Genomic DNA, 27,800 nt, shown 5'->3' on the forward strand with positions numbered 1-27,800 from the left:
GACTTGATCATCATGATGTTCTTCCACGTTGCTTTGATCTTCATGACTTGTTTCAGGTGTGATGAACACATCACTTGTACTAATATTAGGCAGGGGAAAACAACCTCTTGAACACTCTTCCTAAGTTCTATTTTCCTAACCATTATCTAATTAACTAGAAGTATACATTTTTCTGGTAAGGGGATCATAACATTTGTATCCCTTTTGAGTTGAGGAGTATCCAAGAAAGATACATCTACTAAAATGTTTATCACGTCTACCTAGGCACATGAACATAAGACACACATCCAAATACTCATAAATGAGACAAATCAATTTTTTTATTTTTTAAAATTTCAAGGGAAGATTTATCTTTAAGAATTTTACTTGGAAGTCTGTTAATCAGATGGCAAGCAGTTAAAACAACTTCAAGCCAATAAATTTTTGGAACATGCATCTGAAACATAAAAATCCTTGTTGCTTCCAAAACATATCTATTTTTTCTTTCAGCAACTCCATGCTGTTGAGGTGTTGTAATAGACGATGTTTAGTGTATAATACCAAGATTCAGTAAATGCACAGAAAAGGCTTTGTTCACATATATGATAGTTGATGCCTTCTGATAAGGGACGAGCTTAAAAAGGAAGGGATCACCTAGTTATTAGGAAGATGAGGGGTTAGAAGATTTTTTTAATCAAGAATAGGGTAGGCAAAAATACACGCAGAAATTTCCCAAAATTACCCGTTGCTCTCGTAATAGATTTTTCACTTATCACCGTGCGTAATGGATTTCCTGATTTTTGGCTTAATCTCACCTAATTTCTTTCCATTACATGACAATTAAGTGTAACAAAACAGTGGAATGTTACGTGGTAATCAAACTGCTATGCATATAGCCTCCAATCCTGTTTTTCATGAAATAATCAAGCACATAGAAACTGATTGTCACTTTGTGAGAGAAAATATTCAATAAAAATTATTAATAATTATTATATTCGAAGTGAAGACTAACTTGCAGACATGTTGACCAAAGTTATTGCAAAGACGAAGTTCCATCAAATGTTGTCTAAGTTGGGCTCCATTGATATCTACGCGCCAACTTGAGGGGAAGTATTGATAGTTATAGAAACCAGATATTGAGTTTCCTATTATGTATATTATAAGATATTAAGTTTTCTATATTGAGTCCGATTTTGTGGGATTATAGTTGTAGTAAGATTTGTTTTCTAAACACAATAATTGTAATTTTATAAATCTCTGGTAAACCAAAGTAATTCCTATGCATGAAATACTGGTTTACCCTCCATGGATGTAGACCCATATATTATGTGTTGATCTATTTTCTCTCATATCCTCTCTATTTCGTTTATTGCAAACTCTACAGGTAGTCCAATCTGGTCCGGACTATGGAACATCACTACAGGTAGCCCGATCTAGAGTTGCTATGGAACTTACATACCCAATATTCCACGGTCCTAAAAGATATTCGTGGTTTTTATCCAAGGGAGTGATGGGTGGAGATGCTCATACAAAATCAAAAAATATTTGGAATAATAATTTACACAAATTTGTGTCATATTTCCCCTACACGTACAGTCTTAAAAACACTTCCCGTCCAAAAAAACAACAAGAGAGGATGCAAATATAAATAGTCTCTTCAGAACCCAGGGCTGGTCTAAACAAAGGGAAATTTCTACAAACCATTGAAGACTTGAGAAAGTGAGAGAAGAAGAAGAGTGAAGATTTTATGGTATCTGATATCTTTTCTACCATCTTACGAGCATTATGCTCATTATTCATGATGTTTTTGTTCTTCAAATTGGTTGAATTTGTGGTGAAAGTATGGTGGATTCCTCTTACAGTAACAAAGTTTATGGAGAAACAGGGGATTACAGGTCCCCCATACAAATTCCTCCATGGAAACAACAAAGAAGTTAGGCTGATGATAATGGAGTCAACTGCAAAACCCATCGATTTCTCTTATGATATTTTTCCTTGAGTTCATCCTCACTTCTACTCTTGGATCAAAATCCATGGTAAGAGAAAGAGAAAGACAGAGAACCCAAGTGGGAGTTACAGGAAATTGTTAGTTTTTTGTTTGTGATTTTTTATGTTTCTTTCCATAATCTCAGGGAGTGTATTTCTTTGCTGGTTGGGCACAAGACCACAGCTTGTAGTCACTGAACCAGAGCTCATACGAGAGATTATCAACAATAAAAAGGGTGACTTCCAAAAACCAAAGAAGAATCCAATTGTGAAAAGGTTATTAGGAGATGGGCTTGTATTAGCTGATGGGGAGAAGTGGGTTCGCCATCGTAAGCTCGCTAACAAGGCCTTCAATGGAGAATCCTTCAGAGTAACTCCTCTTTTTTTTCTCTCTCTCTCTCTATAGAGGGGCTGGAGTCGCGAGGGTAGCACCCCACACCCTAAATACTACCTTATAGTTTCAATTCCTACCACTAACACCATCCTACTAATACTCTCAAAAACTAACTCCCACTAATACTCTCAGAAACCTAACTCCTTATCAGTCCTAATCTGCCTCAAAATATGGGTAAAAAAAAAAAAAAAAAAAAAGACATGGTTCTTTATTGGGTGCCGTTTGTATAGAGCCTAAGCTCTAAACAATCAAATTAAAGCCTACCTTCAAATAGTATCAAGAAATGTGGTTTTAATTTCGAAAATATTTGTGATAGCCTTAATATATATATTTATCTTTAAGTATAAAGTTTAAAGCTTTAAAAATATTGTAGATCGACTGATCTATGAAAACTTTAAAATCTTGAAAATTGATGGTCTAAAAATGCGTTACAAAATACACTATTTCCAAAACTTGAAATCCATTTTTTTCTCATGTTCAAGCATCTTGATGTCGAGATGATCAATTTGAGGATATTTGGGCATCAAAACAACCTCTTCTAGTGAAACTTTTAATATAAGCTCAAATTTGATTGTTTAGAGCCTCGGCTCTATATAGACTTTTCCCTTCTTTATTTTGCCACCTTCTTTACACCAAAGAAAAGTATTGTAACTCCTACGATGGGCCAGACATGGTTCCGAGTGTCATCAGTGTCCAATTAATAGATAAACGATGATGGAACGAGAGTGGCACGCACAAGAGTCACATGACCAGTGTGGTAGGTCCCATTTTCTCTCCAATAAGTACATCTATTGGATAGCATGGGATTGAAACTTTGATCTCAGATTCCTAAGATCATATGGTCATTATGCTTTCCCTCTCCTTCTTCTTTCAGGGGGGGGTGGGGCGGGCGGGGATCTTTACCTGTGCCACCATTGACATATGAAATGTATGCGAGTAGTACTGGCAATGGGTTAGGTGGTGGGGCTAGGCATAGTCAGCCTAGCCATCAACATGTAGGGCTTGGACCACAAAAATGTAGCCCAAGGGCAGGGCTGGACTAAGACGATGACCACGATACGGCTAGCCTCGTTTTTTCTTTTTTGGTCTGACTTCACCGGGCCAAGTCCTTTTTGGCTTGGGTCTAGCACAGCAGGCCCCGCCCAGGCTTAGCCTTTTGCCAGCCTTACATGTCATCCGTATTTTCAGCTATCCAATTTAAATGGAAGATTGGTATAACATCAGGCTTAATGTCACAAATGAATTCTAAGTAACTCATCTTTATCTGATGGCTCACACTATTTTATTCCTTATTTTTAATTTATTCATTGTTTTGTGGTGAAAGTGGGACATGCACACTTCTCACATGTTAGATGCCCCAAATAAACTTCACGTAGTCATTTATGTTTGACATATGCCCCATGTAAGCTCGGGCTGAATTGGTTAACGCTTGACGATTTGCTTTCCTACTTAGGGTAGGGGCCTTCTCCCCGCTAACTCACCAAAAAAAAAAAAAAAAAGGTCTCTTGTGCATTCTCGTTCATTAAAAACAAATAAAACGTTGTGCCGTGGCTAATCATAGTCCCATACATTGCAATTGTTAAAGCTTGGGCCAAGAAATTGGCGAACTTGGTCTAATAAGGGTGAAGGACGCAAACTTTCTTTTAAACTAAAAGTTTACCACATCTTATCATAAATCCTAAACCGGTTTTAGTCTTATCGAGTGCATAACTCTTGATAGCGCAGAATAGAAAAACATGACTCATGTAGCCAACTCCAAATAATTGAAATAAAACTTAAATGATGATGAACCATTCTAAATACATGACTTTTGTGGCTTGCAAGTTATGCTTTTGAAAATGGTAAAAAGCATTGAAGAAATGTTAAGCAGATGGAGAGATTACGAAGGGCGAGATACTGAAATTTTCAGTGAATTTCGGGTTTTGACGTTGGACGTTATTTCGAGGACAGCCTTTGGGACCATTATTTACAAGGAAAAGATATGTTCCATTTGTTGGCAAAGCTGGGAAAGATAGCCGTTTCGAATATACGGAAAATCAACTTTGCCGGTAGTGGGTAATATTCTCTCCATATTAATGTGGATTATTAAAAAGGACTGCTGCTAGAGTGGTCTCACGCAACCATCCTAGAACATGGTCTTGCACCCAAATCACATGGGTATGTATTTTGGTCTGTGAGGGAGAGACCAACCTAGCACAACACGCGTGGTCTCGCAGTCAAAACATGTGGTTACACTGATTTTTTTTTCTGGGTGAGTTGGGGAGAGGGCCCCTACCCTTGGTTACACTGATTTCTCATAAGTGACAAATTTTTAAGTTGTTTTTTACTCACCTTGTGATTTTTGATAACTTTACATAGCAAAAACTGATTTTTAGCCCTTAAAACTCACAGTCTCTCAAAATAATGTTCCAAAATCAATAGTTGTAGGAGATTTGATTAGGAAGATTTTGAGCAACAAATCATCTACTTCTTTCTAAGTGATCTTAGGAGTGAATAAGTATACTGCAAAAAAAAAAATTCAAATAAAAAATGTCCCTCTAATTATGTTTATGGGGTGCCACAACTTTTGTACAGGGAGCCCTCACCAAATCTATTTCCTTTGGGAAATGGGAAAAGTGTTTTATGCGTCGGGGACACAATCCTGCATGGGCGTCCTTCGGACGCATCAAACATCATGGATGTAAATTGTTTGTCGATCAAAAAAATCTAAAAATCAGAGGTCCATAAGTTTTCTTCAACATTAATTTTAGAGATTATACTAGGATGCATAAAAACCATGTGTATTTAAATTGTAAATTTTAAGAATATTGTTTATTCCTTTTAAAAATTACAATTTAAATTTTAGGGAACTTTTACTATGCAGTCATTTTATCATCGTGCCAACAGTCAAATGTCAAGAAGAGACAACTTAGATGACGCGTTCCGTTAAAAGCTCGAAGTTAAAAAAGAGAACGAAAAAAAGGTAAAAGATTTTACCAACATGGTACTATTTGAAGGTCATATATATATATATATATATATATATATATATATATATATAAATATGCTAAAAAAACGCCCATAGGCAAAACTTAATAGTGTTCGCCACCGTCACAGACTTGCTATGTCAATGGTAGTTAAAAAACACCTGTAGGCAAAACTTAATAGTGTTCGCTATCATCACAGACTTGCTATGTCATTGGTGGTTTATTGAACGGAGTCGCAACAGATGGCGCATGATCCGTGGCGGTTTTCGTAGATTTTTCAACCGCCACGGATATAGCATGCCAGTGAGAGTACTGACATGGACATGCTATGTCCGAGGCAGTCGAAAAATCCTCGCTACCCGAAAAAAACAAAAGGCTATGGCGCTATGGTCAAGATTATTGTAGCATCTCGCTTATAGGCGTTGCATAGATGCTTCCCCACACACACACACAGATATATATATATATATATATATATATATATATATATATATATATATATATATATATATATATATATATATATATATATATATATATATATATATATATATATATATATATATTATGGGTGTGGTTTCTATAGGGTTTCAACCTTAAACAATCTAATTAAGGTGCACCTCCAAATTCTATCATAACATGCAATTTTAGTGTAAAACATTCTTAAGATTATCTAAAAATCTATTTTCATATCTAATTATAAAATTTTAAACTCAAAAAATGGTTAAAATCAAGTAGATCTATAAACATATGAAAATCTTGAAAATGGATAGTCTAGATAATGTGTTACAAGATGCACTATTTTTAGGACTTATAATCTTTTTTCTTCAATCATATTCATACATCTTGATGTCGATATGATTAACTATAGGGTTTTTTAACATTAAAACAACATTCTTCGATAGATTTTTGAGGTGCATATGTCATTCTACATTTTAAGGTTACAACCTTATATAAACCTTCTTCTATATATATTGTATTGTCTATAAAGAGACCATTTATCTTTTGTATATGGATGTCACAATCATTCATGTTCTTTAAATTTCAAAATGGGTGGTTGTAAGAATTTCATTGAATAGATACAAAGTTCCAAAATAAAAATTCTCGGACTTTGTGATTCACCTCAGGCCATCGAATTTGATATCTAATGAGTGGGAATGATTGTTATCTTTATGTACAAAGCATATTGGCATAGGCCCACTAGCTTACAACATTATATGAGCCCAATAGGTCAGATTCAACTTGGGTCGATCTGACATACACGACCTCATTTCATATTTGAATTTTAAGTTTTTTTCTACAAATCCAAATCTCACAAAAATTTAGTCGTCTATTCTTCTCAATAAGGTGCACCTAATAAAAACATTAAAAAATAAAATAAAATGACAACAATACCTTGAAATATTTTGGAGATATTTTGATCAATTTATTTTTCACGAAATATGTTTTTGATATTTTTATTGGATTCGCCTATTTTTATTGAATGCACATCTAAAATTTTAAGTTATTTTAATTTATAGTAAAAAATTAAAATTCAAATACAAAAAAAAATTGCGATAATTGGATTAGCCTAGATTCAATCGGAGCTGTTGGGCTCATATGTAGTTATAGGCTAGTGGGCCATTACCAACATTTCCCATATAATACACATACAAATACACAAATACCCACACAGATATATATATATATATATATATATATATATATATATATATATATATATATATATATATATATATATATGATACCACTTTGGGCCGGGATCTACAGCACTGTCATTTGTGTCGATTTGACGACTTGTTATTTATTGGATTTTATGTTTCAGGTTTTCAAGCTTATTTGAGATATTATGATCAGAGATTATAATCGGAAATTATAACAGGTAAGTAAACAGCAAGCTGTTGTACTGTATTAATGATTGTAAAATTTTATAATAATTTAGACAGAATAATATGATTCCTATGAACGGAATTATTGATACATCAAGTACTATCCATTGAGCATAACTAGTGTTGCCTATCTTAATATTAAATAAGATTTTAAATTGCATCACAGGCAAATATAAATTTATCTTAACAGGTAAATAGAAAATCACACTAGCAAACTTTATTAATATTCACATCTGCTTACAAGATGAAAAACAGGGAGATAATACAGAGAAGGATATTACATGAAAACAAGAAATAAAAACAGAGACGGATAAAAGGAGCGGAATAAGACAGAGAGAAAGTTAGAATAAAAGACTTACTGAGCACATAAACAGTAACTGGAAAATAATTTCCAGTGATGAGGGCAGTACGAAGGTAAATCTTTGATATTACAATCACACATAAGTATAGAGTAAGGTAAGAGAGAACCTGGTTGAGCTATGAGGGCAAAGATAACTTCAGATAGGGACGGTATGAGCTGTTGCAGAGATTCGATTGTGATAACAGGTTTGTTGAGGTTCAAGGTTCAGAGGTCTGATTCAGAGGTTCAGAGGTCTGCGAAGGTTCAGAGGTCTGGTTCAGAGGTTCAGAGGTCTGCGAAGGTTCAGAGGTCTGCGAAGGTTCAGTAACAGGGTTAGGTTGCTGAGGCTTAGTTGCAAAAATTTAGTAAAGGTTGCTGAGGCTTAAAGGTTGAGGAAGAGGTTCCAGGAGGCTCAGAGGTTGTCGAAGGCTCAGGGGTTTCTTAGGCTTGAAGATAGGAGAAGAGGTTAGGCCCTGCCTTCAAGACGAGAAGGGGCTTCCCTTTTATAAGGCTTGAAGGGAATCTTTTAGGCTCAGATGGACCAGCTGGCAAAGCATAGTCGGTAAGAGAAGACAAAAGAGAGAGGGTGTCGGCAGAATGCGACAAAGGAGAGAGGACAGAGTGTCGGCAAGATTCGACAAAAGAGAGAGAGAGAGAGATGCTAGTGGACAAAAGTATGAGCATAAGAGGATGCCCTTTGTACAAAAAGACAAAAATAAAAAAGTAAAAGCATCTATGCACAGTGGCTCTTTTGGCCTTATTACACGTGGAGTACAGTGTTTGCTGTCGGTGGTGGGACCTTTGTTTGTCCCATATGATGTCTTGTTATTGTCGCTTATTGCTTATGGATGGTGATGTCTTGGATGATGGATTCATGGTCTCTGACTGAATTCTTCTGGATCATCCTCTTCCGGATCCGTTTCTTCTGGATCTGTTTCTTCTGGATCCTTTTGACTGAGTTGGAGGTACCTATTGGTGTGTAATGGGGAAGACTGAACTGTTTCTTCGGAAGATGTGGGTTTTCTTCCTGTTTCAGCAAAGATTTCTTTCATTTGTTTCTCCAGTTCTTCTTTGGAGGCATGTGGGTTGGTTTGCAGCATATTTCGAAGGTAGGTTGGAAAGTCAAAAGAAGTGTTTGGAGTATTTGGGTTTTCCTGGTATATAGGTGTTTTAGGTGGTATTATTTTTGGAGTGGCTTTGGTGAGATCCATTTGAAAGATATCCCACCATTTCACAGAGATGGTTTTTCCCAAGCGTGAGATGTATGTATAATCATTGGAAGTATTGGGTGATATGGTATAGTCCCATTTCATAATCCAAGGGATTTGATACAGGGCCATGAAGTAAAGGTGAGTGTCAACTGAATTATTGATATTATTGTATTGTATAAATTGCTCCTGCAACTCCTTAAAAACAGGAGGTAAAATCATAGCAGTTGATCCCCACACGAAATACCAGTTTTGAAACCAAGTGGGGAACCTTTCAAAAATTGGTAGCCGGAACTGTAAATACCAGCTATGAGTATTGTTAGGGTTTTGATAATAGAAAAATTTGTGCCAAGCCTCTATGTACTCAGCATATTTGAAATACTTATAAGAAAATTCAGAATTTTGTAATTTCTTTCCTTGTGCTTGATTAGAACCCCACTCAGTATAAGGAAGAAGTTTCTTTATCTGTACTTTGGAATAGGCTATGATTCGGGTATTCTGTTGAAAGTAGTGGACAACAGAGATGGACTCTGTTTCCATTAGAATGGCTTCGTAATACTCTCGGGTCTTAACCCCATTGATAGGATTAAGATGATTTAATAGGTATAATGGTGCAAGCTTGCTTGGATCCATGTGAACCTGATGTTCATCAATGGTAATGTCCATTAAAAAGGCTCTTTCAATGTATTCTGATCTTGGAGTGTTGGTAGGAAGAGTGGATTTGGACTGGGCTGGTGAAAATGTAGGAGTTGAAGTTCGTGCTTCTAGGTATGTAATTTGATGACCTGGGGATTGAGATGGTGAACGAATATTCAGGGGTGAAGGTTCCCCTTCATATGGGACTAAAGAATGCATGGGTAGTTTTCCCCGGCGAGTATTGCCTCGGGAGCCCATATTTAAGGATGAAAGATCCTTATCAGATAGGTTATCTTGGAATAATTGAAGTGCAAGTGAAAGTGGTGATTCGTCGTTGGCGTCAGTGTTGCCCCCCCTGCAAAAATTCACGGGTCAGAAATTCGGGTAAAGAATTAGAAGACCCGGGAAGATGTTCAATAGAGAAGTCGAAGGCAGAAAGAATAGCCTGCCAGCGGGCAAATATTGGTTTAGAAATCAAATTTTTAACATCTTTTTGCAGAATATCTTTGGCTGCTTTGCAATCTGTTCGTATAAGAAAATGTGGGTTTAAAATATCACTTTGAAACTTTGTGACACAATGAACAATGGCTAATAATTCTTTTTTGACCATTGAGTAATTCAATTGGGTTGAATTTCAAGCCTTTGATGTGTAACGTAATAATTGTTCTTTGGAATCAATTTTTTGTTTTAATATGCTATCAAGTCCTTTATCAGAGGCATCACATTCAATAATTTTAAAAGCAGTAGGATGTGGAAGAGAAAGGCATTCAAGGGTTTTGACCTTACTCTTTATAACCTGTATTGCTCTTGTATGAATATCAGACCAAGGAAGAGGATTCTTCTTGAGTCTATCATATAATGGTTTAGAATCCAATGCAAGAATAGGGTAAAAATCACTAACATAATTGGGGCATCCTAAAAACCTCTGTAATTCAGTTTTATCAAGAATTTTATCAGGAAATTTATCAGCAAAAGCTATAGATCTGTCTATTGGGATAATAGTGCCGTGATGAATCATGTGGCCTAAAAACCGAATATTGGTTTTGAAAAGTGTGATCTTTTTGGCAGAAACAACTAAGCCTGCTTGGCTTACAGCATGGATAAATGTATTTATATGTTTAATGTGTTGGTCTATGGATTCAGAGAATATTAAGACATCATCAATATAGACTATCATGAAATGGTAGTAAGAGTTGAATACATCGTTCATTATTTTTTGAAATTCTGATGGTGCATTCTTTAAACCGAAAGGCATTACATTCCATTCGTATTGACCAAATGGAACATTAAATGCAGTTTTATATTTATCTTGTTCTTGGATCTGGATTTGCCAGTATCCTGATTTCATATCAAATTTTGAAAATATACATGCTTGAGCAACTCTATCTAATAAATCTTTTTTATTTGGAATTGAGTATCTTATCCATTTTAACACTTTATTTAATGGTTTATAATTTATAACTAGTCTAGGAACTCCTCTTTCTTTTTCAGCATTTTTATTAACATAAAAAGCTGCACAACTCCAAGGTGAAGAACTTGGTCGTATGAGCTTTCTAGATAGGAGTTCTGCTATTTCTTTTCGACACATTTCTAATAAAACAGTATTCATTTGTATTGGCCTAGCTTTGGTAGGGATTTGGTTTTCAGTGAAGTTTGATTCATATGGTAAGCTTATACTGTGTTTTTTCCTATCCCAAAAAGCATTAGGATGGTCACTACATATTGATATTTCTATTTGTTTTTGTAGTGAGTGAATTTTTTGTTGTATTGAAGGCGTTTGTATTTGGTCTTCAATTACTTTATATTTAACTTCCTGTTTAAGTGTACAAAGAAATTTTTCTTTGTCTTTCAACTGGTTTTTGACATTATTCAATTCTTTTAATTTAGGTTTATGTATGAAATTGAATTGTATTGGAATATTTTGAATTGTTGATGAAATTCCTGTTTCATCTATGGTTATAGGATACAGCAATGTTAGGAATGGAACTCCTAAGATTACTGATTGACTTAACCCTTTAACCATGATAAATGGTGTATCAATACATTGGTGATTATTACATACAGAGGCATTAGATAATTTATATTTGATAAATAATCTACTACCATCTGCTGTATTTAGTATTTGAGTAGTTTTATCAAAGTATTTTGAAGGTACAAGTCCTTCGTTTATACAATTGAGGTCAGCTCCTGAATCTATAAGGGCTGATGTTTCAAAACTATAATTTTTGGCAACAATGATTTTGACTTGGACAAACCATTTTTGTACAACTATTTTATTTATCAAATTGACTGAAGGAATTAATATTGTTGGTTCTTTTGAAGATTCAATAGTTTCTATTGGATCAATAGTCTCTATTGGATTATCAGTGATTAAGTCATTGAATTCTATTTCGTCTGTCTCAGAATCTTGTTGAGACATTTGTTGTAATTCTAGTATTTGAATTCTTCCTTTCAATTGTACTATTTCATTTTTTATTTCTTTAATCTCTTTTTTGAGATCAGAGATTGTAGGTTCTTTTTGTGAACTATGTTGATCACTTACTCTTTTGATAATGGCAGAGAAATTATATTCATCGGGATTTTTAATGATAGATAATGATTTTGATTTATTTTTTGTAATATTGATAAATTGGATAATGATAGCTCTTTTCTCATCAGGATCAGTTATTTTATCTATAATATCTAGAATAAAATTGTCTTCCTGAGTAAGTGTATGAACATTATGTTGGGGTAATGGACACTTACAATCCTCTGAAGATTCTGTATTGGTTTCAGTGGAAGAACTATCTGTTTCTATGAAATCAAGGTCATCACTATCTATGTTTTCTATATAAGATTCACTAGAAGTAGAGGAGGAAGAATCATAAGAAATTATATTTTTTAATTTTGATTTGGTTGTATCATCTAAATTTAATGATTCTATTTTCTTTTTTAATTTACATTGGTGTTTATAATGTCCTATTTTACCACACTTATAACATACTGAGAGTTTTTTCTTTTTCTTTGTATTTGGGGAAAATTTATTAATTAATTTCCTTTTGGATTTTTTATTTTTATAATATTCCTGATCTTTATCCTTTTTTCTCTTGGCTTTATACTTTTCTTTTTTGTATTTTTTCTTCTTCTTTTTGACGTAATCTGGCATATTTTTTCTATCTAAGTAATATCCAAATTGCTCACAGAAATCTCCAAGTTCTTTTTCTTGGTGAGCTTTTGTTTATCTATTTGTCTTTTTAATTTCATATCCGTGCATAAGGCTAAACCTTCTGCACATATTTCTGCGGAGAGTTCTTCGAGTGTATATGATGAATATACTATTATTCCATTATGTTTTTTGCGAAGTCTTTCTTTGACTTTTTCTGCAAATAGATATGGAAGACCAGCTATAAATTTTTCCTTCCAATGATCTAGCTGACAATCCTCTCGTATTAGAAGTCTTGAGAAAAATACATCCTTATACCATTTATAATGAGACAAAGTAGGACAGCGTAAGTTCGAGAGCAGATCTTCTGATCTTGCTGCTAGTAATGAGGTACTGCCTACAAAATGTAATGTGATTGTGTATATCAAGGTATTGACAGCGTCACTTTCTGTATAAATAACTTCTTGATTTTGTTCATTTCTTCCTGTCCACTATCTAGTATTGTTTAAAATTCTTTGTTTGGTATCATCATCCACATAAAAATCCCACCATCCCCGTAACCATCCTGTAAATCCATTTACTATTGCTTTGGCAACTTCTTGATCATGGTTGCCTGCCATTTTATTTGCAGAGGCATACATGGTCATATGTCTCATGACATCTAATATTTTTAGTTCTGATAGACCATCGATTTGCCAATTGACTATAGATCTTCCGGAATAAGATACTGCCTGTTGTATTGAATCTTCTTCCATTTGAATGTCAACAGGAGTAGGTCTCTTATGATAGGGTAAGGCTGTTATGGGTTTCCAATATTTTCCATAAGCTATTTTATTGATGGTGTCCATTAGAGGTGTAGTATCCATAAATGCTTTTTCCTGATTTTGGATTGTATCCTCTATTATAGGTTCTTCCTCTGTGAGCATCATTGTTTCATGCTCAGGTATGACAGCTTTTCCTTTGTCAGACGACTCAGGTATTTGAGAAGTGATGGTTGGTGCAGGAATATTGATTTGTGATGAAGGTACTCATTTCAAATCTAGTTGGGATAGTTTTGATATTAATTGATCCATAAGGGATTTATTATTTTCTCCAATGTGGAATTTATTCTTATTTAACTCAGGAGGTGGTTTAAATAATACTGATTTAGGAATGAGAGATATAGTAGGTGTTTCTTTGGATACTATTCTCTCTATCCTTTCAGTTTGCTTTCCAAGAGATTGTAAATATAGGTTTGTATAATTATTCTGTTCTACAATATGAGGTATGTATTCTTGTTTTTTATTTATTTCTTTAGGTATGGCTTTGTATGGTGTAGCCACTATATCATAGAAGGATGAGGAGTGTATATGTTCATTCTTTTTTGGAATGCCTGCTTTAAGTATAATACTTTTCTCAGGTGGATGTGTACTAGCTGTTGTAGTACCATCAGTACTTATATATGTTTTTTCTTCTATTGTTTGAATTTTATCAAATGAGGGAATAGTAATATTCTTTTCTAAACACATTTTTTAGCCATTGAAAGAATCCTATATTTAATCTTTCTTTGTGAAGAAATTTATTATATTTTTTATGTAGTAATTTCAGTAGTCTTGGAGGCTGAAATCTTTTTAAATACCATTCTCGGATATTTTTATTTTCTTCTGATAAATAATCTCTTTTAATAAATGCTTTATTTATTTTTCTTTGTTTCCTTTCAAGCTTGGCTGCTAGATAGGCTGCTATATATTCTTCTGAATATTGAGTATCATTATGTTCCTCAAGTTGTAATGTACAAACTTGGAAGTCTTGTAATTCTTCTATACTGGGTTCAGTATTAGAAGTTGTAGGATGAGGTTTTGATGTATATGTTGGAATTACAATATTATCTCTGGTCCTATGTGTTCCTTGAAATTGTATGTTTGAATTGGATGAAGAAGGATGACTAGGAGGAGGTAATATAATAACATTTGGGTTGTGAGAAATTGATTTTCTACTTGGTATGTTCTGTTTACTATTTCTCTTTCTATTGATGTCAATATCATCTTGTACTTGTAAGTTTGTATTGTGAAATTGTATTTCTACATTACCATCGGTATGTTCTATTATATGATTGGGAATATGATGTTGAGGAATTTCTTGTGGTTGATTGGCATTTTGTAATGCCCATGATTGGGGTAGAATTATATCTGACCATTTTATGGTTTTTGGAACTATCATATTAGATTTTTCTATGTTTGTTTGGAACAAAATTGTTTGATCTTTTTGATCAAGTTTTAAGGTATTGGGACTTAGTGTATTCATGACCTTATAATATATTCTATAAACTATAGCAAGATTTTGTGAACCATGGACCATATTGAATCCATGTGTTTTAAGGTTTATTGTTAATATATCTAGGATATTTGGGTCGGTTAAAGAAACAGAAAAATTAGGAAAACAGTTAAAATAAATTGGACCGCTACAGAGGCTGGATTCAACCATGCCTAGTAGAGAGTCGGTGAATATATTGTGTCTTGTATCTCTTAGGCATACAAGCACAGAAGTGTTCAACCCTAGTCGGGTCAAAGGTTTTACGGCTATTTGAAAGAGGCCAATGTGTAAATATTTGTAATTATTTTCTTTATGTTTTTCTATTACTTTTTTCGAGAGTAGGTGAAAGTCTTCTTGATGTTGTGTTACTGATAGACTTTCTTCTACAGTCTTGATGGCATAACCCATCTTAAGTTTAAATGATCCTTTATTATAAACATCATGAATTGGTACCTTAGGAATATTCCAATTTTGAATATTTTCCTCAATATCATTTATAATAATTTGTTCTTTATTCTTAACTCTAAGTTTTGAAGATGAAGGTACAGTTTTACCAGTAAGATTCTTTATGAGATTTGCCATCCGTAGGTTGCGGATAATGACAATCTGGACATTCAGTGGCCTTAGCTTTTTTCCCTAAGCGGCTCTCCTGGCCTTGGCGGTACTTTTCGCATCGGCTTTCACTTGTCTCTTGTCTTAACTCTCGGACCAACTTTCTTGGTGGTCAATCTCACTTGGTTTCTTATGGTAGAATGTATCTTTATCTTAACCTATGGAGTGAAAAGAACAGTTTTACAAATTCTTCAGAGTACAGTGTTTGCTGTCGGTGGTGGGACCTTTGTTTGTCCCATATGATGTCTTGTTATTGTCGCTTATTGCTTCTGGATGGTGATGTCATGGATGATGGATTCATGGTCTCTGACTGAATTCTTCTGGATCATCCTCTTCCGGATCCGTTTCTTCTGGATCTGTTTCTTTTGGATCCTCTTGACTGAGTTGGAGGTACCTATTGGTGTGTAATGGGGAAGACTGAACTGTTTCTTCGGAAGATGTGGGTTTTCTTCCTGCTTCAGCAAAGATTTCTTTCATTTGTTTCTCCAGTTCTTCTTTGGAGGCATGTGGGTTGGTTTGCAGCATATTTCGAAGGTAGGTTGGAAAGTCAAAAGAAGTGTTTGGAGTATTTGGGTTTTCCTGGTATATAGGTGTTTTAGGTGGTATTCTTTTTGGAGTGGCTTTGGTGAGATCCATTTGAAAGATATCCCACCATTTCACAGAGATGGTTTTTCCCAAGCGTGGGATGTATGTATAATCATTGGAAGTATTGGGTGATATGGTATAGTCCCATTTCATAATCCAAGGGATTTGATACAGGGCCATGAAGTAAAGGTGAGTGTCAACTGAATTATTGATATTATTGTATTGTATAAATTGCTCCTGCAACTCCTTAAAAGCAGGAGGTAAAATCATAGCAGTTGATCCCCACACGAAATACCAGTTTTGAAACCAAGTGGGGAACGTTTCAAAAATTGGTAGCCGGAACTGTAAATACCAGCTATGAGTATTGTTAGGATTTTGATAATAGAAAAATTTGTGCCAAGCCTCTATGTACTCAGCATATTTGAAATACTTATAAGAAAATTCAGAATTTTGTAATTTCTTTCCTTGTGCGGGATTAGAACCCCACTCAGTATAAGGAAGAAGTTTCTTTATCTGTACTTTGGAATAGGCTATGATTCGGGTATTCTGTTGAAAGTAGTGGACAACAGAGATGGACTCTGTTTCCATTAGAATGGCTTCGTAATACTCTCGGGTCTTAACCCCATTGATAGGATTAAGATGATTTAGTAGGTATAATGGTGCAAGCTTTCTTGGATCCATGTGAACCTGATGTTCATCAATGGTAATGTCCATTAAAAAGGCTCTTTCAATGTATTATGATCTTGGAGTGTTGGTAGGAAGAGTGGATTTGGACTGGGCTGGTGAAAATGTAGGAGTTGAAGTTCGTGCTTCTGGGTATGTAATTTGATGAACTGGGGATTGAGATGGTGAACGAATATTCAGGGGTGAAGGTTCCCCTTCATATGGGACTAAAGAATGCATGGGTTGTTTTCCCCGGCGAGTATTGCCTCGGGAGCCCATATTTAAGGATGAAAGATCCTTATCAGATAGGTTATCTTGGAATAATTGAAGTGCAAGTGAAAGTGGTGATTCGTCGTTGGCGTCAGTGTTGCGCCCCCTGCAAAAATTCACGGGTCAGAAAATCGGGTAAAGAATTAGAAGACCCGGGAAGATGTTCAATAGAGAAGTCGAAGGCAGAAAGAATAGCCTGCCAGCGGGCAAATATTTGTTTAGAAATCAAATTTTTAACATCTTTTTGCAGAATATCTTTGGCTGCTTTGCAATCTGTTTGTATAAGAAAATGTTGGTTTAAAATATCACTTTGAAACTTTGTGACACAATGAACAATGGCTAATAATTCTTTTTTGACCATTGAGTAATTCAATTGGGTTGAATTCCAAGCCTTTGATGTGTAACGTAATAATTGTTCTTTGGAATCAATTTGTTGTTTTAATATGCCACCAAGTCTTTTATCACAGGCATCACATTCAATAATTTTAAAAGCAGTAGGATGTGGAAGAGAAAGGCATTCAAGGGTTTTGACCTTACTCTTTATAATTCTCTGAATTCATAGACCAACACATTAAACATATAAATACATTTATCCATGCTGTAAGCCAAGCAGACTTAGTTGTTTCTGCCAAAAAGATCACACTTTTCAAAACCAATATTCGGTTTTTAGGCCACAAGATTCATCACGGCACTATTATCCCAATAGACAGATCTAAAGATCAAACAATTTTGTTCCAAACAAACATAGAAAAATCTATATCTGGAAAAAGCTGAGATTAGCCCACTGGCTCATATGAAGATATGAACCCAACGTCCCAGATTCAATCTGGACCAATCTGACGATCACGGATGTCTGATAGTACTTGAATTTTTTTTCTAAAAATACAAATCACTTGAAATTTTAGGTATGTGTTTTTCTCATCAAGGAGCACAACATAAAAATATATAAAACTTATTCCCAAAAAACAAAATGACAAAAATATCCATGAATCTTTTTGGGGTATTTTGGTCAATTTATTTCATATAAAATACTTCTTTGATATTTTTTGAAGATTCACATATTTTTTATAAACACACGCCTACAATTTCAAGTGATTTGGATTTATAAAAAATAAAATAAAATTCAAACACTACTAGACATTTGTGATCGTCAAATCGGCCCAAATTCAATCTAAACCGATTGGCTCATATGTTCATATAGAGTGAGCAAGAGAGAGAGAGACTATGCAGCGCCTATGGGAAAAATGAATAGTATTTTCACCTGAAGGCTCACCACGAATCGAAAAAATCGGACGGTATACCTTTTTCGAGTGCCACGGACCTCACATGTCCATGGTGGTACCATCACACACATGTTACGTCCGTGACTCCCAAAAATTCATGTGGAACCACAACGGATGGCGCAGACGGTACGTTGCCTTGATGGTACGTTCAATGAACTGCCACGGACATAGCAAATCCGTGGTGGTGGCAAAACACTATAACACTTTACCTATATGTGTTCTTTAGGTTTTCCTATACATATATATATAGATATATATATATATATATATATATATATATATATATATATATATATATATATATATATATATATATATATATATATATATATGGAAGCTAATAAACAACGTCTATGGGCGAAATTTAATATCGTTTTCACCCATAGGCTCAGCACCATCCGATTTTCTTCGGATCTCATGGATAAATGAACAGTACTGGATATCCTACATCTATTGCAGTCCCGTAACAAGATATAGCATGTCTGGTGCGATAAATTTTTCATGCGTAAAACACCGGAAACTCTTTTGCTTGGCGAAATACTATTTATTTTCGCCCTATGGTGTTTTTAATACTTTATATATATATATATATATATATATATATATATATATATATATATATATATATATATATATATATATATATATATATATATATATATATATAGGAAAGTACTTTCCAATACCTATAGGAAAAATTATATAGTGATATCATTATGTTTTTCCTTGAATGGTGGGGATGTGAAAACACTATTGCCACTGACATAACAGGTTTGTGGCAGTCAATTTTTTTCTTTCACCACAACGACTCTAGTCACTCTACTAGAGCCATCGTGGAGGCAAATCACTATTCATTTTCACCTGGAGGTGATAGAATGATTTCTGCACACGTACACACAAAGATATATAAGGTACACATTTATAAGAGCATTTACTAAATGTACTCAACCTTTTTGGACATTTAATACCCTTAACTTATAATGTTGTTTCTTTTTATCAAGAGGTATTTTACATCATTATTTAAGGGCAAAGTAGAAATTGATGATAGAAAGAAGAGCATTATTAATTATAGTGGAGAATGACATCATCCACATAGGGTATGACATCATCCATATAGAGTATTAATTGCTAGTAAATTCTTAGAGAAATATTTGTCCTATCCTTCCTAATGATGAGAAATACCCTTGCTCAAAAACTTTTGTACTACAAAACAATGGTAATTAGTGTCTAAAAATGTTGAGTACATTTAGTAAATTCTCACACGTATGTATAACCTAAAGGATGAGTTATATAAGAGCAACCAATGCTATCAAATTCAATTGGAGAGCTATTTATCATTGCCACGAGAAGAAAGTGTTTAAACTCTTGGATTGATTAAGGAACGTCTTTACGGTTTTAAACATTTTTAAAAATGAAAAACGTCCATGTAAGTAGGTGCTCTTGTCTTTTCTTTTAATACATGAAGTATATTTTATCAAGTTTTGAACAAAACAAGCATATACGCATATTTTAAAATCAATCAGGGTTCGAAAACTTTAGAAACATATTAAAATTGTTGAATTCATTTTACTTCTCTTTTGGAGCTAAAATCCAAGACTGCAACCAAATCAATGTGTGTCTGACACTTAATAATGTGTATGTAATAAAGAAAATGCATAATTTCTTGCATGTATTTCATTTGTCCTTTATTATCTTTGTATATATATGTAGGGATAGTTTAGTCTAAACTAAATATGTATTGCATATAAGCCCTTTTAGTGTTTCTTCTTGCAAAGCAAATTTACGACAGACTCCATTCCTCACTATTTCTCCCTCAACTATCTATACTTCCTTAAAATCTATCATGGTATTAGAGCCATTGCTTGTGCAACTTATTAACTAATTCATCAGTTGCACCTTACAAATCATGATATTCTTTGTGAAGGTCAACAAATAGATTTAGTCTCACTCCACGTCATGTAAAAGCCCTTATATGCTTTAAGCTTCCTAATCGTTGGCTAAATCATAACCCTAACTAGCAACCAAAGATTGGAAAGGTATCAAGCCATCTTAATTCGAGGCATACTCTGGGAAATGTATCCTCAAGGACATAATATGCCAATCCACATAATATCAGAAGACATTTGGATATGGTACAATACACTTTCAAATATGTCGTCGTTCAAATATGTATATCTTGGCAAATGCTCGATCATAAAATGGTGAAGTTTGGATATAGTATGAGCTTTGAACCTGTGACCGATCAAATATGTGGATCTTGAGGATATATATATCCCCACAATAGGCCTCTCCACACAATTTCAGAAGAATTTGGATATAGTACAAGACAACTTGGAACCCGTTCTCGGTCAATATGTACATCTTGGTTAGCGACCAATCATAAAAGACTATCAAACCATCTCAAATTAGGCAAGCTTTGGGACATATACTCCCAAGGCCACAATATGTATCTCCACACAATATTGGAATTGTTTGATGTGGTACGATACATCGTTGAATTCGTTGTCTACCAAAAACATGAAATTATGGGATTGGTCTGAAACTTTTGGGAAATCACATTTGAGGCATCATATCCTCCATCCTAAAGTTTCAGTTCATTTGGAGATGGCATAACCCATCACCCATATTCGTCGGTAGTTAAATCCTAAAGCATCGTCTGCCAGGCAGATAGCGAGGATGACCTCCGATCAATAAATTTGAAGCTCTCAATCTATAAGGAGTTTTCTCATTGGACCTGGCGTTGAGTTTTTGACTTGATGTCCTAACAACCATATAAGTGCGGCGTCATATCATTCTCTTATGAGAAAATGGAAAGCTTTGCAATAGTAATCATGAAAGATGAGTAAGAGTTTAACCATCGATGGATGATTTCTCCAAAGATATGGAGAGTCTTGAGTGCAAATTTTGTAAAGATGTGTGTCATAGTTCCCTTCACCAAATTATCATTCTCCTAGGGTCTATAACTCTCTGTGGTGGAAACAGTTGCATCTTCAATCCTTCGATCTATTGTCATAATCTGGAATAGAAATGCGTTCACATCAACCAGTTACATCTCTTTCATCTGTGATCACATTTGAGGTGAGCTTTGAACCATTGTGTTCGACTTTGAGTCATCTATCATTTCTCAAAATAACATGGTGAATGGATTTGTTATCAAAGCGCGGTAGTGGAAATACTCAGACATGTCAAAACTATTATGTAGAATGGCCGACAATGAATAAGAAATATCACTTTCCTTGAGTTTTTGATGGAATATCAATATGAATCTTGGCGGTTGTGGGCTCGAATTCAAACATCAGGACAAGATCAAGATCAAACGAGGACGTAGTTATCATTAAAGCCATCTGTAGGTGCTTTGAAATTCAAACAAGGATATGAGCTTATCTTTTCATTTGAATATACTTCATCAATTCTTATCTGTATCACTTCAGAAGGTTTATTTGAACCCAGTTCTCAATGACAAGTAGCCAGGGGACGAATTGATACACACATATCTCCCATGTGTGCCTGATATCAAGAGAGACAAGAGAGCGTCTATGCTCATTTCACTAGTAGTCAACATATAGGTCCCTGATAGTGCCATCTTCTATCCTATGGTGTCGAACTCATTAAGAAAGAGGGAAAAGTTGTTGATTCTCGATTCACTTGAAGCCTCATTTGAGAAAGAGCAGACCCATGGCTAATACCCCTGCGCATAATCAGCTTTACGGGCATCATACCCTTGTTATTGATGCTCTCCACTTGTATGTATGTTTTCCTTTTAGATCTGTGAATATATTAGCTTCAAGGCCCAAATTAATGGTGCTCAACCTTGCGTGGTGGGTTGATGTAAACTATAATAGGATTTGTAAGTTCCTGGAACTCCTTACGCCCCTTGTGTATATGGGAAAGGCTTTCTGTTTTCATTGTATAAAATTTACGGGTGAATTTGGCCCAGATTATGTTAGTCCTCATGTTTATTTATTTGATATGTAGTAATAATATTTTAAGAAGATTCCCTAACATATTTATGTGCCACCTTCTTCTCATAAAATAAACCAATCAAATTCTTTCTAGTATGTTTGGCATTGTTGGTTAAGTCATTAACACTCTAAAAATATGTTATCCTTTTTGTACTCTGGACTTTTACCTCATGTCTTTTCCTATAAAAAAGTTGATAAAGACATTTTGTGTGAGAATTGTAAGTTAGCAAACTTTTGGATCTATCTTTTCGCCATAGTAATAATAAAAGTATCAACCCTATTTGTTTAGTGCATTCTAATGTATAGGGGCTGCTCCTGTTCCTTTGCTTAATTTTTTTTTTTTATTATGTGATAGTTATTGATGATTTTTTTATGTACATTGGGGTTTATTTTCTCAAACAAGAATCAAGTGTGTTTAGTGTCTTTAAAGACTTCCACAGTATGATTAACAATCAATTTGGGACAAATATTAAAGTCTTTAGGTTAGACTTAAGGGGCAAGACATATCCGATGAATTTCAGGCATATATTTATCCAAATGGCATTATTCATCAATGTTCATACCCTCATACCCCTAAATAGAATGGAGTTATCGAAAGAAAACATTAGCGTATCCTTGAAATTGCTCGCTCTTTTCTTATAAGCTCTTATTCTCTAAAGAATGTGTGGGCTGAAGCAATTTCCACTGTTATGCATCTTGTTAATCTTCTTCCTACTTTTGTTCTGTAAGACGTTTTACCTTTTCATTAGCTTTTTAAAAAATCCCCTTACTCACACTTATGTGTGTTTCGGTACACTTGTTTGGTTCATTCCATCTCTTGCACAAGATAAACTCTCACTAAGTATGTCAAGTGCATATTTGTGGGTTATGCAAGCAATCTAAAGGTGTGTTGCTGCTTTGATCCAACTATTAATCATGTGAGTATCTCGTCACACCTTTTTTTAAAAATATGCCTTTTCATCAAAACTGTTTGCACCCTACACCCATACATTCACCCAATTTTTCAATACTCTCTAGATTCAACATTACTACTTCTCAAGGTTGTAACTTTAATGAGCCAACTCTTCCTAGTGATGATCATATACCACCTCTAGTTGTTGATTTTTCTATTGTCCCTTAGCACTTCAATGATTTCTTCGTAAGTCTATGGCTCCTAATTGTCTTAACTTATTAGCGGTCAGCTAATCCCATACACATTTTTCAACAACAACTACTAACCCTTTCTTTCATGGGTCATCCTCTTATTCTTCGGCATCTTAACTCCAATAGTGGTGCATGGCTCTAAATGAGGAAAACGCAGCTTCAGAGGTGTGCCACATTTGGGATTTAGATCATGTTCCCCTTGACAAGCATGCATTTGGGAGTAAATGGCTTTACGAGGTTACATTACGACCTGATGGCACCCTTGACTGGCACAAAGCATAATTAATTGCACAAGGTTATGCCCAAGAATATGGCATTGATTATGAATAAACATTTGTTCATGTTTGCTAAGATGACTACACTTTGTACTCCTCTTACACTAGCTTCAATTCGTGACTAGCTTATATGGTAGATGAATGTCAAAAATATTTTCCTTAATGGAGAGAATCAAGAGGAAGTTTATATGTGCCAGCCACTTGGGTTTGTAGCTCAAGATACATTACTGGTCTGTCAACTTCTTAAGGCAATTTATGGTCTTAAACAAGCTCTTTGTGTATGGTGTGAGAGTTGTTAGGCTATCATTCTTGCATCTGATTTCATTCAAAGTAAACAACATCATTCCATGTTTATTCGTACATTTGCATAATTTTATTATATGTTGATGATATTATCATATCTGGAGATGATTTCACTTTCATCAAAGATGTGAAGCTACGATTGCAAGAAGAATTCAAATGAAGGAGCTCAGGGAAGTATCATGCTTCCTTGACCTTGAGATCACTCGTTTTAAACATGGTATTGTATCCATCAACATGATACGCCTATGGAGCTCAATGCTAAACATTTTGCATATGTTGGACATCTGCTTCCTAAGCCTACAATGTGTCGCAAACTCGTAGGCTCACACATCTATATCACTATGATACGCTGAGATATTGCATATGATGTCCATGTTGTGAACCAGTTTGTTTCAAATCCTTAACGACCACATCTATCAGCAATTCATCAAATTTTGCGCTATGTTTGACGTATTTCCAATCGGTGATAATTCTTTGCCTCCACGTCCTCTTTAGATTTCAGTGCATATGCAGATGCAGATTGTGTCGGTGATTCAGACAATTGTTCTTCAACTACAAGATTTTGTGTATTTTTTGGGTCATCTTTAATATCATGGAAGAGCAAGAAACAAGACATTATATCTAAGTCAGGAATTAAAGCTGAATATCATGCTATGGCCTCTGTCACTAGTGAGATTGTTTTGGTTTGTGCTCTTCTCAATAACTTCGGTATCTTTATTTCAAATCCCACACCTTTATATGCTGATAATCAAAAGCGCAATTAAAATTGCATCTAATTGAGTCGTCCATGAGCGAATAAAGCATATTAATGTGGATTGCCGTTATGCTAACTGTAAAAAAGCTCATATTTTTACCAAATCGGTTACTCAAAAGCACCATGATTTTTCTATAGACAAACTAATGCTTTACTCATGTCCAAATCAGGAGGAAGGTAATAATGTGTAGTATAGGTAATAAATAAAATGTATAACTTTTTGTATGTATTTTATTTGTCCTATGTTGTTATTGTATATTTGTATAGAGATAGTTTGGTCTAAACTAAATATGTACATTCTTGCAATGTATCAAAATTGACCCGAAAGAATGCATCTCACAATGTGTTTAAATGAGTAAGCATGTCACGGGGCAGTTTTGAGTATACTAACAAAATATGGGAATTTTTCATTTTGGATGAAGACTTTTTCAATCCAAGGATGAAATTGAAGCCAAAATGCTAGACCAACAAATCACGAGGTCAATTAGGAAAATGATTGAAGCAAGAGAGGAAAGAGTGAGAAATGGAGATGCAAATGGTTACGGTGTTGACTTTTTTGGAATGTTGCTACAATCACCAGTGAATTCCAATATATCATTGCAAGACATAGTGGATGAATGCAAGACCTTCTATTTTGCTGGTCATGTGTCCTCCAGTGCACTGCTCACGTGGACCGTTGTTCTCTTGGCCATGCACCCAGAGTGGCAAGAGAGGGCAAGGAAAGAAGTTATACAAGTTCTTGGCTCGGATACACCTTCTTTTGATGGCCTTGCCCAACTTAAAATAGTAAGATAGGCTTCTTTTGTTACTTTCTTGTCCTTCTTTTTGTTTCCTTTTATTTTTTTTATTTTTTTTTGGTGGCAAATCAATGGGGAACGGTTTACTTACCTATGGTAAAAATAGAACTGAAACGTCACATTGTGGCATCCCGCCATTCTAACACCCTAGGCTTGAGGCCATTCATGTAAGATAGGTTTCTTACGTAACGTTATTTGAATTCTTCATTTATTTTTCAAAATTTTATAATGATAGGGCTTCAAACCAATGTGGGACCAATTTCCCATTTTAAAAAATATTTGCCCTTGAAAAATCCATCGTGATAAGGTAGGTTTCTTATGTGACTTTATTAGAGTTTTTCATTTATTTTTCAAAGTCATATAAAGCTAGGGCTTCAAAATCATCCCATGGTGGGACGAATTCGCCATTTTAAAAAATAATTTCATAGATTAAAGGAAAAATCCATTGTTGTTTTCAAAGTTGAAGAATATCATCATATATTTATATTTTCCATCTAAGTCCCAGTTTTTTATATTGAACAGGTATTTTATTTTTATTTTTTTTCTATGTATACGATAAGTTCAAAATTTGAGCATCCATTTCTCATCATGCTTGTAAAAAATAAAAATAATTATAACTAATTTAAATAAAAATAACCAAATTACCTGTATAAGAGTATTTTGGTTATATGATTTAATTTTAAAATATGTTTTGGTAAATTTTTTAAAAGTGAGACAATAAGAAGTATATACTACTAAAATTTGAGCTTAATCCGATGTATAAGGAAAGAAATAAAATTATAATATAATATTCATTATAAAAAATGGGAGATAAATGTAAAATATAAAATATAGGCGAGCATCTTAAAATGAAAAAGTTTGTAATGATATGATTTATCTTTGGTACAAGGTGGTCACAATTAATCTTCACAATTGGATGCGAAATTGGGTTGCTATATTTATTGCATTGACCAAGCTCAAGACTTCCAAAACTTTTTCTTGAACTTTATGACATACGTATGCTATCAAATTTCTCATTGTATGGATATAAGCAGTTGTGATTTCTTTTTACCATTAGTTAATGGTCTCATAGTATATAATTCCTTTTAAAATTTTGAAAATCAATTATATTTTTTTCCAATCACATTTTGAATCTTTTTTTTCTTCCTTAATCCAATCTTCAAGAAATTAAACGTTTTTTTTTATCGGTAATATGGTTTTAAAGCCCCCAAATTTTTTTATATAAATGTATTTTTGTTTTACATGGAAAAGTAAACTCTTAGACTACGACCACCATTTAATATTTTAATGTTTTTATTCATGTAGATGAATATGATAATCAACGAGTCTTTGAGACTATACCCACCAGGTCAACTACTAAACAGGATATCTACAAGGAAGTTAAGAGTGGGGAAATTTACCATCCCCTCAGGAATGGAGCTAGTGGTGCCAATATTAGCAGTACACCATGATCCATCACAATGGAGAGAAGATGTGAGCCTTTTCAAACCTGACCGTTTTGCACATGGGGTGACGAGTGCTGCATCAACCCAAGTGTCATTTATACCGTTTGGCCATGGGCCTCGCATATGTGCAGGCTTGAACTTTGCCACACTAGAGGCAAAATTGGCTCTCTCTATGATCCTCAGGCGCTATACTTTCACACTCTCTCTATCTTACCAGCATGCTCCTGTGAGTAGGATCACATTGGTTCCTCAACAAGGAGCTCAAATAATCATCCATTCCCTGTAAAAGTTTGTGTATGGGAAGATACGATTTCGAATCTTAGTCATCTACTTCATTGAAAACATCCTTATTTCTGGGGGAACAATTTGCACAGTTGATGTTAGCTATTGTTTTCTTTGGGTGGTTAGCGCTCACCAAGTGAAGGAGAAGGGGCAAATTGAAAGACTGCAAAAGCCTCTATGGAATGCGTTCTTCTCCCAATTTGGAATTACATTTGGGTTCTAACATCCTAGGGACCACACGACCTCATAAACCAAAAGACCATTAAACTGTAATCCGCGCACAGACTATAATCCAACCACCAAATATTCCCAAAATATCCTAATTTATAATTTCATAAAAATATCACCCATAAATTGGGTAATATCTAACACTTTGCTAACAGGATCTCGTAAAAAATTGAAAAACTTTTCAAAATAACGAGCCCCACCAAATTTGCATTAACAGAGCTTTAGACCTCTCAGCAATGCATACTATGATGCTACCATAACTGAGTCTTTAGCCATAAAAGACTCCTTTGGTTCAGTTATGGGGGAACAAAAACCCCAATTCAGTCCAGTAATCTCAGGCAAAACCCTACGATCATCAAAACTCAA

General features: G+C 34.5%; 1 pseudogene; it reads left to right on the plus strand.

The window, feature by feature from the left end:
* Positions 1-1,777: 1,777 nt before the first annotated feature.
* LOC105421586 (cytochrome P450 CYP749A22-like) lies at positions 1,778-27,800 on the plus strand (annotated as a pseudogene).

Source organism: Amborella trichopoda, chromosome 10, assembly GCF_054954075.1.
Source record: "Amborella trichopoda isolate Santa Cruz 75 chromosome 10, AtrichopodaSantaCruz75HAP2 v2.0, whole genome shotgun sequence".
In the NCBI taxonomy this organism is placed as follows: domain Eukaryota; kingdom Viridiplantae; phylum Streptophyta; class Magnoliopsida; order Amborellales; family Amborellaceae; genus Amborella; species Amborella trichopoda.